The sequence below is a fragment of the Dunckerocampus dactyliophorus genome, chromosome 5, assembly GCF_027744805.1.
Source record: "Dunckerocampus dactyliophorus isolate RoL2022-P2 chromosome 5, RoL_Ddac_1.1, whole genome shotgun sequence".
Lineage (NCBI taxonomy): Eukaryota > Metazoa > Chordata > Actinopteri > Syngnathiformes > Syngnathidae > Dunckerocampus > Dunckerocampus dactyliophorus.
Genome location: NC_072823.1, coordinates 28,021,648 through 28,033,518, shown reverse-complemented (window position 1 = coordinate 28,033,518; position 11,871 = coordinate 28,021,648). Strand labels below are relative to the sequence as shown.

The window sequence follows — 11,871 nt, the reverse complement described above, 5'->3', positions numbered from 1 at the left end:
AACACGGCCTGCCAAAAATGTTTTATTAAAACCCATCGCTTTTTTTTTTACACATTATTTGATTTTGTCTATTGGCTCCCACGTGTGATGATGTTATTTGCACGTCTGGGGGGTTTTATTCACAGTGTACGCTCAAATTTAAAGTTAAAAAAACGAACTAATTGTGTTTTGTTGATCTTCTTTCGCTAGCTTAATTTCGTGATAGCGACAGATGACGACGCATCCGCCATGATTAAAAGATCACGAACTTTCTCTCAAAGGTAAGTCAAATAACTAAAAAGCTTTAATTAAATCGCATTTAATTTTCTTGACTGTAAACTGCCATGCAGTGACGACCACCGGCCGACAGATAGCGACATGGTACACTTAATTTAAAATGACTTTTCCAAATAACCAAATAAGGAAATAATACCGGAAACAGAAAGTGTCAGGGTTGCCAATCAAAATATGGACGAAGGAAAAAAGTTACAGTAGTTTTGTTGCATTAAATAGTTAACAATTTGGCGCTACACTACAAACAATGTGTTGATTTATAGTGCCAACTGCTGTCATCCCTCACCATTTCTACTATTTGATTTTTGAGAATGGTTTACAAAGTAAAGCAGTTGATAGCTCTACATGGCTATATTTTTAACATTGCATTTTTACAGATCATATTGAAAAAAACTACTGAAAGTGTCACAGGAAGTTGCATGCATTTCTGCATTGTGATGCATGATTTATCCACTTTCCACATTGCTGGGTCTCACTAGAATGTGAATCATTTCACATTATCAAATAAAAATGAATGGTAAACATATATAGTAATGCCATGGTGGTCCGAATGTGTTTTTAAATGACGGTTATGTCTCAGACGTGTGGGAGTATAATGGTCATAAAATAGCGCACCCTTTGTAGTACCATCTGTTGTGGATATGAGTGGAAGTAGCACAACTTCCTGAGAGGAGACTCCTTTTCCTGAGCAAAGTTCCCTTTTGTATTGCTTTAGTGTATGTAAGCAGCAGTGTAAAGTCCATCTGGGTCTTTAAGAAAAGGAAATGAAGAGGCACGGCTCACAATTTTTGATTGTATTGTCTCCCTTGCCTTAACAGGAGCTCTTACATGCAAACTACAAACCGCATTAGGATGATGAGAACCTGGACCTACTATGTTCCCAGTCACGGGTTGTTCCCCTGGACAGTAGGTTCAGTGCACTCCCTGAAACCCAGCTGTAGGCCCGGTGGAGGACACCACAAACACAATAAGGTGGGATAAACGCCAAACAGATGTTACTCCCCCTTCAACCCCCCACCATTCCCTCCACAGCTATTGATGGACACACCAAGCTTTTTTTTTTCAAATGCATGGTGAGGGTTTTGGGCTCAGAGGTCAGCAGGATAGCTTCGGCTGAGCTGATGATGTAGAGACTTTATGAAGGCGGCATGGGCTGGTTACCGGTTTCAACGTATACCACAGTATGAAAAAGTCACGGTTTCAAAACCACTAAAATTGTCCGTCACACCGTTCCTGCGATATGAGAGAAAGTGGAAGTCCGGTGCAGCCACTGCAATGCAATCGGTTCAACTGGGTTCTACGCATGTGCAGAACGCGTCCACATCCAGTCGGCCTATTTTTCGGCAGTCACATGTTAGGCATGTGTAATCTATGCCATCCATCCATCTATTTTACAGCAGCAGGCAATGTACGTCCGCCACTCCCAAAAACGTTGTTAAGACAGATAGAAATTATGGCATTATCAATCTTTTTTTTTTTAAGATTTAAGATTATATCCATGGTGCAAGTGGACAAGCGGACAATTTATAAGGCCTCTTTTCTTCATATTTGTTCCATATTTATTTATGTTCCATAAATTATTTTAATTTTTTTTGCCACTGAAAAAAAAGAATTTGCTAGGAAGATATGTTTGGATGGATGGTATTTCTCCATTTAGAAAAAAACTGCTGAATCCTCTAGATTAATCCATCATTGCACTCTGCTTATTGTTGTTTACATTGAACGATCACTGCATTTTATGTGGTTTAATCTTTTTATTTACACTATGTATGTTAAACATAACTGGATAACACGTGTATGTCGGCGCTATGTGCATTGCGTAACTTTTTAAGTAGCTCTGTCTTGGTGAATGTCATAAGACGATAGAAACATCCGCATGCTAACAAACTCTTAATAATGATCACGAATAAAACAACCCCGCAATATTTTATAGATATGAAGTATGGTTATTGACTGTTTATGTTTATACATTTGAAATATAATAACTACCACAGTATGTGATGTCGCAGAAGCGCTATCGTAAAAATTGGCCAAAGGAGGAAGTGACGCAGTCATCGTGCATGCGCGGCACCGACTGCGTTCCGGGTACGTATTGCGTAGTGACATAGCTGCCTTGTTAGCGACGATATGGCAGCGCTGTTGACGCTGTTGTCGGTTGACATATTACTCATGTCAAGGGTCACCAAATGTGGAGATGTGATTCAGAACGAGACAGGAGTCGAAGATAAGTTCGTAAATTCACCACACATTACAAGTTTTTAAAAAAATAATTATGTTGTGACCTTCTTGAGCCACTTGATAGCATTTGTTTCATTTGACTTTGTTTTTTTGGGGTTTTTTTTACTAAGAAAAGATGTACTATGTTGTGACTTGAGTTTCAGGATTAGCCACAGTAACTGCATTGTGAACTGCATTTTATTAATTAATTAATTATTTACAGTTATTTTTTGTCATTTATTTTAAATACATATGTTCCACTTTCATTGTCTTCCATTTAGGGCTGTCAAAAATAGCTCGTTAATGGCAGTAACTAATGTATTTAATTAATTACGTACATTTTTTAAACGTAATTAACACATATGCATCATGGCAAGCCACGCCTCTCTGTTATGACGACAGGCAGAGGCACAGTGTGGAAGTCTCCACACACTCACACAGAGTCTGACGCTCTTTTATAACTTTATTCTGACCTGAACACATCAACAGCGGTGCAATTCCAACACCATATACTGTTTATACTGTTAATGTCCCCAACTCACAAACACGTCTCGAGCCCGTCCTGGGAACGACACTTTCTCATTGTCGCTAGACTACCACGAGATGCATTCAGGGACACTCCGAACATCACAATAAGTTCTTTATTTTGCGTGTATGTGTGGCCTAAATAAACAGCAAACAATAAACGGTCACCCATGTTTACCTCTCGCAACATAACCACTGCACCAGCAGCACATTGATCAAGATTTAGCTAATAATATGACAAAAATATTAAACATTTGACACAAAATACATCTACTGGTACTCACAAGAGATGTCAATTCCTCTTCCTCAGTCAGCTATTGTGGGTGTAGCTTGGCTTGTCGAACCGTTTTGCTCTGATCAATCAATCAGAGGACGGACAAATGCTGAGGCCTGAGATGCGAATCTGAAGTCTAATTGATCTAAATCAATGCTAGATTCTGGTTCGCACGGTCAGGAGATCGGGAAGACCTGGGTTTGAATCTCTCTGTGTGGAGTTTGCATGTTCTCCCCGTGCGTGTATGCGTTTTCGCCCGAAGTCAGCTGGGATAGGCTCCAGCATACCCTCGCAACCCTAATCAGGATAAGTGGCATTGAAAATGGATTGATGGATGCTAGACTCTGAAGGCCCTAGGCAGATTACCCCGATATGGCAACACACAGAAGCTGAAATCTGATTGGACAAACATACTGTATCTAACATACACATACATTACTGGAAGCCGTGCAGCCAAGAAAAACGCTACAAAATGAAGATGAATAGCCTGTTGGGAATAAATTTATAACATTTCATGGAACAAATACTAGAATTTAAGTTGCAAATGTAGGTCAGTGCTTATGATAGTGTTTTAGGCCAGCAGAAAAGGCTTTGCTGGCCTTGACTGCACACCACTGATTTTTTTGTAATACTTAAAACCTTATTTTTTGTGGAATGCTTGATGCAGCCCATCCTCACACAGATTCTACCTCCAGACCCTTGATCTAAACACTATGACACATTTCAGCGATCATCATGTCTGCATGTTTGCAATAACACACTTGCCAAAGAGGAGCTGTTAATTATTAGTCACACTGCTCATCAACATGCAATGTCCAGCCACGTTCTCCGCTCTCTTTGTTTTGTTTTTCCCCTGAAAAAATCAGCAAGCGATCTTGTCATGCTTGTTGACCAGTGTAAAGCAAAATAGATAAAATAAACGTCTTTAATTGACTCCCAAAGGAGTGAAGTTATTCATGCATTCAGTTTAGCCCCTTCCTGATCTCCGCTCCTGTTTTTTCCCCCTTTTTTTGGGAACAGGACACTTGGTTTCCTTGACAACCCGTGCTCCAATCCCCTGGCCAGCTGCAGATTAGTTCAGCGGTGGGGGGTTTTGGTTTGGATAGGAGGAGTTGAGGAGTGGGGGTGATGATGGAAAATAGAGCTGGAGGAAAGAGAGAGAGAGAGAGAGAGAAGGGGAGGGGGATGGCCTGAGGAATGGAGGGCAGGGGAAAACTTTGAGGAGGGGAAACAGAAAGAGATAGAGAGAGGGAAGGCATCATCGCTGAGAAATAGGAGTCAGAGTGAGTGAGTGCTTCAGAGGGGAAGGAGGATGCAAAAAAGCCCAGCTGTAACTATTTGGAAGGCGGGATTTCCTTAACTTTTCTGCCTGGTCTTCAAGCCTATGAAAGTGTTGTAGGAGGGACAGGCTGTACTTGGAAGTGGGGGCAATGCCCGCTGAGTGGAGCCGGGGACAGTGCTAGGAAGTGTGGACAAGGCTGTAGAGAGCCATGTGAGAAGAAGTGGATGCTGGGTCAGATTACACAAAATGAGGGACAACTACCACCAAGGGAGCGCTTCCTCGGGGCTCAGCCAGCTCGGAAAGGTAAGGAGTGTGTGCTGAAATGTCTTTCGACACGGAGCCTATGAAGATGAATGAAAAGTGTGATTTAAGTGACCTTTAATGTCATTGGTTGTGTCTATGATGGATGTTTATGCAAGCTCGTACCATCTGGACTATACTTTTTGGCTGTGCTGAAAGTATACCTGAGAGTTCACTGAGGCATCTTTGTGCATGTGATCATCTCCATCTCCAGTCCCCACCTCAACGATTGGATGCTGTTTTCCGTCGGTTACTGTAAATGAAAACATTTGGAAAGTTGTACAAGTCAAAGTACATGCTGAAGCCATCACCAACTGGCAGGTTAAAGGGAGGTGGACCAGGGGAGGGCGGTTCAGGAAGCGGGAAGATGAGGATGAGCATTCTTCAGTGTGAACAAAAGCAGGGGTCTTCATGCAGGGTCCCTGTGCCTGCTTTGTCGTCAAGGGGACGCAAGCCGGCGTGGAAACTTGTTGCTCCAGGTGTATTGACTTGCACAGAATCGCAACGATGCAGAAACGGTGGCCTCCGCTGTAATAAATGCCAGGCCTCAATTCATCGTCCGGTGCGTCATCCATATTAAGCGGATACAAAAAGTGGAGTTTTATTTTCTAGCTGCAAGTAAACTTCATACTTTGTGCTTCAGAAATATGTTGATACTGCAAAATCATAGGATTCTGGTGTCGCTTTTGATATTTGTATATTTCTTGTTGCAAGTATGCGTTACATACCTCAAACATACATTGTCCCCCTAAATAAATACCCTGCTTCAAAGAAAGCCTCTCTGTGCGTGCATTGTTGTTAGAGTGCACAGGCAAGCAAGGAAATTGCTCTCAGGGAGGACTTGTAGTGCCTTGCATCAAATCACAATTTTGCAGAAATTGTGGCCTCCACTTGATTAGATGGCAGGCCTCAATTAATGGACCTGTGTGTAGTCTACTTAAACTTATAAAATACGTAGTGCAAAATAAGTAGTGGAAAAAGTCGCTAAAAAACTTTATTTTCTAGTTGCAATTATGCTTTATAAAAGTGCTTCAACCATACATCGTCCCCCTAAATAAATGCCCTACTTAAAACAAAGGGTCCCTGTGTATACGCTGTTGTCAGGGGGCACATGATGGCATGAAAACCTCTCAGGGAGGACTTGTAGTGCCTTGAATAGTATCATGATGATGTAGAAACTGGCCTCCAATTGATTATATGCCAGGCCTCAATTAATGGATGGGCATGTAATGTGGTCCACTTAAACGTATAAAAGACTCATACAGTAGCACAAGAAGCAGATTAAAACATGTGGCTTTATTCTCCATACTTTTTAAAAGTGCCTAAAAAATGCATCGTTCCTCTAAAGAAATGCCCAACTTCAAAGAAATGCCAGGGCAGTTGAGCAGTCTGTTGAGCAAATATGGTACTTCAACAGAACCACTTGCTAAAGTCACTGCTGAAGACTTCGCTTCAGGTGGATTGTCTTGCATAGAATCACAATAATGCAGAAACAGTGGCGTCTGCTCTAATAGCTGCCGTGCCTCAATTAATCCCTGGGTGCATCGTCCCATTACACTTATAAATGAGTTGCACAGGAAGCACGTTCGAAAAGGGGGCTTTGTTTTTATTCTGCAAGTACACTTTACACCTTCTAAATCTCTTAAATGAACGCCTCGCTTCAAATAAACAGGAAACAATAGTGGTGGAGTTGATTTTGAACTCAGAATAAGGAATATGGATACCCAATTCAATGGAGGAGGAAGAAGCAGAACTTATTTCATCCTACCCCTTCGCCATGAATGAAAAAAAACAGAATATATAATAAGTAATAATAAACAGTAGACATAGTATACCTTGAAACACCCGTTCCATACTTTTACTGCGCGTATTGATATGCTCCGTGTTTTGGTATTGTGGTACTCTCCACAGTTGAGAAAATATGCTAATTCCACAGTTATGGAAAAGAAGTCAGCAAGGCCCTGACTTGACTGATGCAGCACAGTGCTCAAGTCAGCTGACGACATCTGGTCCACACTGCACACACAGGAAGTGATGCAGTTAGACTTTTTAGGGCTTTATTTGGCATCTATGGTCAACATGGGTTCACACAGTCACATGACACGCACGCACGAAGATTTTACTGCGTTCAAACATAACCTATCACCTTGATAGCACAGGATAAAGTGAATACATTACAAACCTGCTTTCTTGCACTGGAGCTGACTATTAAAATTTAAGTGACAAACCCAGCTTGAATATACGACACATGTGTTTTGTTTATCCAGTGTGGTGCATCAGGTGTGTGTCTTTGCGAGACATAAGGGATGCTGTGTTCCGTGTTACACTGCAGAGTTAACAGGAATGTCCGCTATGTCCTATAAGTGCTGACCCTGACCAGATGCTTATCACTCAGCCAACACAATCCATTTCTTTGGGTTTCCTCAGGCTAGACAGATGTGGTGTGTTTTTTTTGGTGGTTTTTTTTAACGACCAAGAACAGGAGCAGGGACGTTTGATTTACCCCATTGCACCAGCAGCCAAAGAGCGCTTTGATTTCGTGAGGCTTATTTACACTGCCTTCAGATGTAAGTTTCATCTTCATATTAGCTTCAGTGAGCTAGCTTTGGCTGACACGGTGAAGGTGTGTCAAAATGGCGGCCTGTGGGCCAAACCTGGCCTGGGAATGACATGGGATCGGCCCATGAGTTCACTTCAAACTTGGCAGTGACAAACATTTTTGCAGCAGATTCCAAAAAACAGCAGAGCACTGTCATAAAGAGGATATTTGACAACTCTTTTTGCAGTAGGTGCTTAAAAACAGCAAAGTGTGCTTTTAATCTGAAGGCTCTTTGATGAGGGTTTTTTGCAGTTAGTCCTTAAAAACAGCAGTCTTCTTGTTATATTGAGGATTTTTGACTAGCATCTTGCAGTAGGTCCTTAAAAACAGTGGAGAAGATCGTTGACTAACATTTTTGGAGTAGATGCTTAAAAAAAGCAGTGTTCTTGTCATATAGAGGTTCTCCTACTTGCATTTTTTTGCAGTAGGTCCTCAGAAACAGCAGAGCACTCCTGTCATGGAGATGGTTTTTGACCATCATTTTTTGCAGTGGGTTCTTAAAAACAGCACAGCACTGCTGTCCTGTAGTTGATTTTTAAGCATAATTTTTTACAATATGTCCTTAAAGGAAAACTGCACTTTTGGGGGGAATTTTGCCCATCATCCACAATCCTTATGTGTGACCTGTGAGACCTGACCTGAACACACATGTCTTTCTCTTTTCAGTGCGTTCTAAAGATGGGCAAAATTTCAAAAAAATGCAGTTTTCCTTTAAAAAGAGCAGAGCGCTCTTCCTTTCACACGGAGGATCTTTGAGTAGTATTTTTGGCAGCAGGTCTGCTCCTAGAGATTCTTTGACAAGCGTTTTTTGCAGTACTGTACGTCTTTAAAAATAGCAGAGCGGTTCTGTCATGTAGAGGATCTTTGACCAGCATCAACATATTGCTTCTGTTTTCATTTAGGCCTTATTTATACCAGAGGTAAAAATGTAGAGGGGCAGTATTATACATGATTAAATTACGTATAGAAAATAAGAATAACAGCAAAGGGAGTCCATCTCCCGGTCCTTGTGGTAAATGTAGTTCAATATCCCTGCTTTTGTGGATAAGTTAAGTGTGGACAGGAGGTTTATACAGATAATAAAGAGATAGGGACCGTCTGTCTGCTTTAGTCAGCAAGATTGTAATAAACGGGCCACAATCTTGTAATCTTGGCTTTCTGGTGTGGAGCTATTGTTTCTGTGTGTACACATTTCTCTGTCACTTGTTTACATTCAAACAGTGGTGGAAAAGTGGACATTTTATTCATCACACGGAATATAAACAGTCGTAAATCTCCTCCGTTTCGTCTGCGTGCATGTTGTGCAAGAGGGAATTTAAAAAGAACAATGCACTCACACACCAGATGTTTACTCCCGTGACAAGTCTGTCATTCCTTTCTTTTCTTTTTTTGCTCGGAGGAAGTGGATAAATGGATTTTGTTGATGAGTCACAAAGGGAAGTTTAGTGCGAGTATATATGGTAACTTTTAGCTGATGCTTGTATGTGCAACATAGTAAGCCTGTGATTTTCATGGCTCAACTTACCTTTTGTGGTTGTGCAACTTCACTTCCTCTATGGGTAAGGGCCAGATGTCCCAATACTTTTGCCCTCATAACGTGTACGTGTGTGTTAGTGGGTGCAGCCAGTTTGTTTTTCCATTCTTCTCCGTTCACAAAAAGGTGACAGCAGGGCTTCAGGAGGCTCTGACCCCCTCGCACCCCCGTCCCTTACAGGAACAGCTCCTTGAGAGGCGCTCAGTGGGACGACCCATCACCACGCTAGTGTCCCCTCGTCACTGTGCTGATGTTACCACGGCGACACTCTGAAAAGAACGTGTCCTGTGGTGACGGTGAAAGAATCCCTTCTCCTTTAGGAGATATTGTCTATCCGAAATGTTGGCAGATGGCCATGGTTTAAGTCATGACCAAAAACACCCCCAAGCCCCCCCCTTTGCCTCCCCACGTATGTGCACACATGCATGGATAATGTGCACCATATTAGACACATAACAATGTCAGAGCCGAAGCAACACACGCATGCATTGATACAAACATGCACGCTTGGATAATGAATACCATCACACAGGATAGCAGAGCTACTCATGGAGTTGGTAGTTGGAGGGTTTTGCACTTTTAACCCTGACACCTACACCTCACGCATGCACACGTGCTGATACATAGTGAAACCTCTAAAATCCGACACAATTCATTCCAGTTTGTTTGGATTTCAAAACAGTTTTTCCCCATAAAAATCAGTGTTCATAGAAATAATCAGTTCTAGGATCAAAGGAGGCACAGTGAAACCTGGAAAATCAAACACGATTTCTTGATATTTTCATTCATATTTCTAAACAATTTCCCCATAAGAAATAAATCAAAATAATCAGTTCCAGGGTCAAACCACCGGCAAAAATAACTCTCAAAAATAAAAAGTAAAACCTACCGTATACAACAGTCTTAACTTTGATTTTGAGTGCAAAGTTGTCATCACACATCTACTGTTTTAACATTTATAATTGTCATACAAGTGTAAAAAAGTTAGTCATTGTTTGGACAAACACATTTAAGCACTAAAATTGTTTTCCTTAGCTTTGATAACAAGCCATGGCACATATGGGGTGTCTCTTTAGAAAGAAGTGTCACCAAAATCCAAATAAAAAGCAAAGCTTGGCCAGCTCTGATGTTTGATGTGATTTTAGAAGCTTTTCTCCCCCAGATTTTGGTTGTATTCCAAATTGTACGACCTTAGGGTTGTTCTACTTTAGTGCTTCCTCTGTATCAAGTAGAACTCCAACAATGGCTTTTCATAGAGGACGTTTGCTGTCACTCCGGACACTAAGGCAAACGTCACTTACAGTATGACGGCAGGATTTTTCTTCGGGGTAGTTTGCCAGAAACATCACATACCCGTGACGATCACAGCTGCGACAAATACCAGCTTCGCATCTCCACAGTATGACCGATGTGGTTTTGCAGACAATGGCTGCAGTGCAAATCCCAACCCTCAAACACACTCCACTACACATTTATATGTGGAGAAATAGGATAGCAGGCATGCATTTAACATTTGCCCGAGCCTGGTCATAGAGAAGGCAGACATCTGGAAAGGAATGCAACCATCTCGGTTCAAAGTGGACGTCAATGCTCTTTGATTTTTGTCCCGCCTCGCCATATTATGGTGAGCATTCCGAGGACAACAGGAAAATGTTAACGCACGCTTTGTTAGTTTGGCGCAATGTTGGAAACACTGTAAGCGCATTGACCTTCAAGTTGTTTGAGTAGTTCCAGATTTGAACAACACACATTTTGAGGATGGAATGGTTAAAATCAATTGAGAAATGAGGATCTTGGAGTGTCAGACAGTCATGAAATTTTGCTAGTTGATAATTGTCCTACAAATTATTGTCGATAATTGATCTTATTGACATCATTTTTTGAGACCATTATTTCATTATGGAATTTCTGAAGAGTATTTAACATTGTATGGTACGGTGGCCTAGTGGTTAGCATGTAGGCCAGACAGTCAGGAGATCGGGAGATCGGGTTCGAATCTCCATTGGGCATCTCTGTGTGGAGTTGTGTGGAGTTTGCATGTTCTCCCCATGCATGTGTGGGTTTTCTCCCACATTCCAAAAACATGGTAAAACATGTTAATTGGCAACTCTAAATTGTCCATAGGTTGATTGGCTGTCGACCAGTCCAGGGTGTACCCTGCCTCTCGCCCAAAGTCAGCTGGGATAGGCTCCAGCATACCCGCGACCCTAGTGAGGATAAACGGCATAGAAGATGGATGGATATTTAACCTTGTAATTGAAATGTCTACAGCTTTTAAATAAATAAAAGAAACAAAAAAAGAACCCAAAAAAGTAATGAAAATAAACTGGACTCTGTCTCTATTAAGAAAAAAAACACTCATAAATAAAATAAAAATAATAAAAACCACACACACCAAGGTAGTCGCGCCTCCACGTACAGAAGGGGTGTCGTGCCATGGAGGGCCGAGACACTGCAGGTTTTCTTTCCAGCCAGTCACTAAAGCAGGTGATTTTAATGGTCAACACCTTCAGTTTGAGGGAACAAGAAAGAAACTGGTTGGAGAGAAAACCTGCAGCGTCTCGTCCCTCCAGGGCACGAGTTTGACACATGTGCTGTACAGGGACATTTGCAGAGTGGACCCTCTTGTCATCCAGCCTGAAAAAGGCGAGGAATACAAACGCAAATGCATGCACATGTCAAATCATCGAGGCCGCTGAAAATGATTGATTTATCGTTCGATGAATCGATTTAATCAATTATCGTGACAGGCCTAGTCCTGAGCATACAGTACCTCCGCCAAGGTCCAACCATTAAGAAAAACTGTCCATTCATTACTGCTAAAAAAAACATTTTACATGCAGTATATTATATGCAACATTTTGGAT

The 11,871-nt window shown here is 41.6% G+C and overlaps 1 protein-coding gene across 1 annotated transcript in view; it reads left to right on the top strand.

The window, feature by feature from the left end:
• Nucleotides 1–4,530: 4,530 nt before the first annotated feature.
• The window catches only part of si:dkey-82f1.1 (DENN domain-containing protein 2A), a 51,302-nt gene continuing 43,961 nt past the window's right edge, over nucleotides 4,531–11,871 (top strand). Inside the window, exon 1 of the mRNA XM_054777025.1 lies at nucleotides 4,531–4,874. The gene's annotated coding sequence lies outside the window, so the exon portion shown is untranslated. The remainder of the gene's footprint in view (nucleotides 4,875–11,871) is intronic.